This window comes from Loxodonta africana, chromosome 14 (assembly GCF_030014295.1).
Source record: "Loxodonta africana isolate mLoxAfr1 chromosome 14, mLoxAfr1.hap2, whole genome shotgun sequence".
In the NCBI taxonomy this organism is placed as follows: domain Eukaryota; kingdom Metazoa; phylum Chordata; class Mammalia; order Proboscidea; family Elephantidae; genus Loxodonta; species Loxodonta africana.
In genome coordinates this window covers 33151308-33157307 of record NC_087355.1, presented here as the reverse complement: position 1 = coordinate 33157307, position 6000 = coordinate 33151308, and the positions used below count along the sequence as shown (strand labels likewise).

Here is a 6000-nt window from a genome sequence, read left to right as displayed (position 1 = left end):
GTTGAGAGCAATAAGGGTGAGGTGTAAGGAGATAGTCAGAGTGACTGTGTCAGAAGCAAGTGTGGCTGTGAGGAGTTTGGGCTGGTGCTTCCCTTTTGATGGCACACAGCATATGACTTCCCTTACAGACCCTGCAGAGCTGGGATGACCAGGAGCACATTTCCCTGAGTCTCCTCTGAACTAACAAAAACAGGGGCTTTGAGATGGGTGTGAAGAGGGGCTTGGAGAACGAGCACTTTGAAATCAGACGTACCCAGACCCTGTCATATCCCAGCTGTGTGACCTTAGGCTGACAAATATGGTTTTTCTGAATCTTAGTTTTCTTATTGGTAAAACGGGAGTAATAAAAACTACGTCTTAATTTTCATTGTGAGCATTAAATGCTGAGGACCGTAGTTAGCACTTCCTGGCATATAGAAAGGGTTCATAAATTGCAGCTTTAAAAAAAAAAATTTTTTTTTTTTTCTTTGCTGGGCAGAAAAGTGAGGAGAAACATCTGCTATTTCTAAAGGCACCTGTGAAGTCAGCCCTTACTCCTTGAGGAAAATGTGTATCTTGGTTGATTCTCAATTTTTAACCACAGACCATTAGCTTCAACTGCTTGCCTTAGGATGTCGGCTTACAGTTTATCAGTGTCTCTTGGCTCCCACCATGATCCAGACCCTGAGAGTTTCATAAACAGCGTCTCATTTAATTTAACCCTTACCACAGCTCTCAGGGCTATTACCTCCATTCCTTCTGTACAGGTAGCTCCTGAGTCGTGCAAATGGTTAACATGCTCAGCTGATACCAAAAAGGCTGGAGCTTTGAGTTTACCCAGGGGACTTTTGGAGGAAAACCCTGATGATCTACCTCTGAAAAATCAGCCATTAGAAACCCTATGGTGCAATTCTACTCTGACACACATAGGGTGACCATGAGTCAGTATTACTCGATGGCAACTGCTTTTGTTTGTTTTTGTTTTGTGCGGTGGAGGGAACTGAGGCTCAGGGAAGTTAAGAGAGGCTAAGTGGCTTTCCCAAGGAATACAACTAATGAGTGAGGGGACCAGGAGCACTTTTTCCTGAGTCTCCTTCATTGTCTACCCTTCCAGAAGGGTCAGGGAGGCTCCCAGGGAAGGGAATGTTTGAGCTGGCTGGTCTCTGCATTCTGTCACTCCTTCTCAGCCCTCCACCATCTCCAGACTCTCCTGGGGAACCGGCCACCGGCAGGGAGCTGTCCCCAGACCTCTGGCCCTGCACCAGGTCCTGTGGCTAGCAAACTTCCTGACCCCTGCCAAGCCTAGCAAGAGGCTGTCACCCAGCTCTCCCAGGCAGTGCAGTGGCAGGCTGCTGGAAAGCATAATCAGCTGCAGCTAATCCAATCAAAGTGGGGCTCCAACAGCTGAGTGGTCTACCTCAAAACACATGCTCCTGGGCCCTTTTCTGAAATCTGTGGTCTTCCTGCTTGAAATTACCTTTAATTTCCCTCAGGAATCAACAAGCATTTAGAGGTAAAGAAAATCACACACACAAAAAATAATAATAACCAAAAATAATAAAATATACCAAGGAATAAATTTCATAAGAAAAGTGCAAAACTTACTCTGAAAACTATAAAACATTGTTGAAAAAATTAAAACAATCCAAATAAATGAGAAGGCATCCACGTTCATGAATCAGAAGACTTAACGTTCTTAAGATATCAATGCTCCCCACATAGATCTACAGATTCAACATGATCTCTGCCAATATCTTAGCTGGCATTTATTTTCAGAAATTGACAAGCTGATCTTAAAATTCATATGGAAATCAAAAACAAAAACAAACAAAAAAAAACCAAGCCTGTTTTCATCAAGTCAATTCTAATTCACGGAACAGAACAGAAATGCTCCATAGGGTTTCCAAGGAGTGGCTGGTGGATTCGAACTGCCAACCTTTTAGTTAGCAGCTGAGCTCTTAACCACCATGCCACCAGGGCTGGAAATCAAGGGACCCATAATAGTCGAAACAACCTAGTGAAAGAGGAACAGAATTTGAGGACTCAAACTTCCCTAAGCTTACTGCAAACCTACAGTAATTACAAGGTCCCATGAGTGACACTAAAGGATGGGAGCGCTAACCAACTCAGAGGTCCTGCAGAAGACAGTTTGGTGATCTGCTTCTGTATACATTACAGCCAAGAAAACTCCATGGGGCAGTTCTACCCTGTAACACATGGGGTTGCCATGAGTAAGAATTGACTCAATGGCAATGGCAATGGCAATGGGTTTGTTTTTTGTTCTTATTGTTTTGTTTTGTTTTGCTTTCGTACCGCCATAAGGATAAACATATAGACCAATGGAAAAGAATAAACTAGCAGTTCCTCAAAATATTAACCACAGAGTTACCACATGACCCAGCAGTTCCACCCCAGGTATATGCCCAAAAGGAATGAAAACATATGCCCACACAAAAACATCAACTGTCGTAGCAGTATTACCCATAATATCCCAAGAGTGAAAATGATCCAAATATCCATCAACTGAAGAATGGATAATAAAATTTTGTATATTCATGCAGTGTAAATATTATCCAGCAATAAAAAGGAATGAAGAACTGATACACGCTACTACAATGTGGATGACCCCAAAAAACGTTATGCTTAGTAGCCAGTCATAATAGAACACGTTACCAATTATTTAATTTATATGAAATCATGTACCATTAGCAGTCCCACCTATAGACCCTTTAGACCCCACCTCCCCCACCCCCGTAAGCCTAGACAAATCTTTTGTGACAGTAATATACCAATAGGCCCTTCAGCCTCCGGCAAGACTGACGGCAGGCAGGCCAGAGCAGCAGGCAGGTACAGTGGCGGTAGCTGCTGGATTATAAGTTTTTAAGCACAGTTCTGGTTTGGTAAATGAGAAGAACTGCAAGAAAAGGTTTAGAAGCTTATTTAACGAGAAAGTGCCATAGGCCGAAAAAACAAGCCTGAGGGTGGCAGGTGCCGCAAAGTTGGTGGTAGCTGTGGCAGCATATTTACTGACATTTTATGTAATATCTCAAGTATCTGAAAACAAATGGATGCAAGTTTAGGAAACATATTTGCAAGGTCAGCATTGAACACAGCTACCCGTTCTACTAAGCCTCCAAGATGTGAATGTGGCATCTCAAAATCTTGCCCTGAGAAGCATTTTGCTTCTAAAATGGCAAGTGGATCAGCCAACATGTTGGGCCCAAAAATTTGTTTGGAAGACAATGTTTTCATGAGTGGTGTTAAGAATAACATTGGAAGAGCAATCAGTGCTGCCTTGGTAGATGGAAAAGGAGGAGAAGTATTAGACAGTAAATATTTTGACATGTGTGGAGGGGAGCAGCACCATTTATTAAGTTTCAAAGTCTATACAAGATGGAACAGTAGTCATAATTGGAACATACGATGATGGAGCAACCAAACTCAACAACGAGGTATAGCGGCTCATTGCTGAATTGGGGAGTACATCTTTTACTAATTTTGGATTTAGAGATAGCTGGGTCTTCTGTGGTGGGAAACGCATTAAGATAAAAAGCCCTTTTGAACAGCACATAAAGAACAATAAGGATATGAACAAATACGAAGGATGGCCGGAAGCCGTAGAAATGGAAAGATGCATCACCCGGAAGCAAGACTAGAGGAACATGGGGACAATTAAAGGACGCGCACTTTCACTACTAATGGGAAAGCCGTCCCGAAGAAACTACAGGTACATATTTTAAGAGCATGCAGCTCTCTCGTTGTGTGCATGAGCGTTATCTCTTTTGATACCAGGATTATAATCGACTCTACGGCACTGGGTTTACTGGGAATGTAAATAGAGACCTTTGTAAATAGTCCCCATAAGGAGCAAATCAATGAACTATTTCTAAGCACACTTCCCTAGTATACAATATTTAGACGGCTGTGGTAATAACAGTTTTTAATTCTAAAAGCATACTGAGCAGATAACTGAACAGATCGTGAAAAATATATTGATATATAAACTGGCTGCTGTGAAAATCTATCATGGAATAACATGGATTTTAGGGAGGAGCTGTGTTTCCTTTTATATCTGTGTGTGTATATATATATATAGTCTTTTAAATTAAAAAGATATTTGGTTAGTCACGTGTGTAATGTTGCTTTGTAGTCTGACTCCCCATGAGCTTCATTTCCTGGTCTTTCTGTTTTCTACCCCACGTCTTTAGAAACCTAGAAATGTTTGATATGAAAACTTAAAGCACAACAAAATTCTTTGTTTAATGTACACAGTAAAAATGAATCTATAAATGTAGATGGCTTTCAGAACTACAGCTTGCTGGACTTTGTGTTAGCAATGTGAATAACTTTGTCCTAGCTACTTAGAGCGAGGCTAGTGGTGGTGACTCCACAGAACTAGAGAACCAGGGGAAGTCCCCAGCCCGACCTTATGAGGTCATTCGGAAAGGCTAAGTTAGTCTATTTAGGGCAACACTGGCATGCGTTTTCCCTATTTGTTACAGCTTGACCAAGTGATTTGGAAAGAGGACACGCTCGAATATCATGATAATTTTGATTGGTAAACTAAGAAATTAATCCTGTATTCATCTAACTTCATAGTAGCAATTTTTTTATTGAAGCTATAATGGCATATCTAGAAAGGTCCTAGGTACTGAGAGGACTGATCATAACATTTTAAAAATAATTTTATTTGACCCAAAATGGTTTTATACCCAATTATACATAAAAATATAGATGAGACACCTAACTTTTTTGTTAACTTCTGATAGCCACTAAATGATTAAATCTTTTTTTTTTAATTTTAGGGCATTAAATATTGTATACAAAGTATCTTAAACTGATACATAAACAAATTTAATGATCAAACTGCCATTCACACCATAAGTTAGCACTTAAATTTTCAAATTAAATTTTAGATGACTTGTGTACAAAAACTAAAAGCAGTATTCATTATTTTGCTGTGAACCAAGTTTCAAATTATTCAGATATTTCTTAAATATTAATGAGCTTTGAGGCACTGTTTACATTGAAAATACTTCCTTCAATTCTGTAAATCAAAAGAACAGTTATTTTACAGTTCCAAGTATTATGAAATCAATGTTGCATGCTTTTAAGTAGTAAAAATAAATACTCTTGGTTTTGCATTGTAAATTTTTTGTTATTATCTGGCGAAGTAAGATACCTATGGAATTTTACATCAATGTTTGCCAAGCATTTATTGTACCACTTAAGTCATTCCTGTATTTAAACGTACCGTTATCCTCTGGATAGCTCTTAAAGTGTATACCCACCCAATGCTGTAAAGTGTATAGAATTTAAGTATCAAGGTGGCAGGACATCACTTTCAATATAAAGGCTGTAAAATGATGGCTTTTTTGTAAAGGTCTATAAAATGTCAAAAAAAAAAAGAGGGGGGTAAAGATTAGTTGTGTAACTGCTTTGGTAGTTTGCTTTTGTCTCAATTCTATCTTGTATAGATTCTGCCAACTTAGCTTTGGAAGCAATAATTTTACTTCATTTCATTTACAGATCTCTTCTTAAAATCATAACATAAGTGAAACAATTGCTCATTTAATGTTCTTAGGAATTTTCTTTATTAAAAGCGGAAATTTGGCTTTGACATTCTGGTGTTGCAGATGGGATTTAAGGGCTTATGGATGTGTATTTTTCACTTGTAGTCACAGATGCTTTCCCAGAACAAGTGTATTATAACATGGCTATTGAAATCGAGCAAATGGAAAAGAGAAATAAGTAATATTTGGGAAATTAAAAAAAGTTGGGCCAGAGTCTTTATATTCCTGACTTTAACGTGATTAAAGTGAAATTTATTGTTTCCTAAAAAAAACACATATGTCTGTAATAGATTGAATTGTGTCCCCCAAAAACGTCTGTCAACTTGGCTAGACCATGATTCCCAGTATCATATGATTGTCTGCCATCTTGTATCTGATGTGATTGTCCTATGTGTTGTAAATCCTACCTCTGTGATGTTAATGAGGTGGCATTAGTGGTAGTTATATT

The 6000-nt window shown here is 38.9% G+C and overlaps 1 pseudogene; it reads left to right on the top strand.

Annotated features, from left to right (window-relative positions):
- The first annotated feature begins 611 nt into the window (after nt 1-611).
- Nucleotides 612-3797, top strand: LOC100660852 (protein FAM3C-like; annotated as a pseudogene).
- The last annotated feature ends 2203 nt before the right edge of the window (nt 3798-6000 follow it).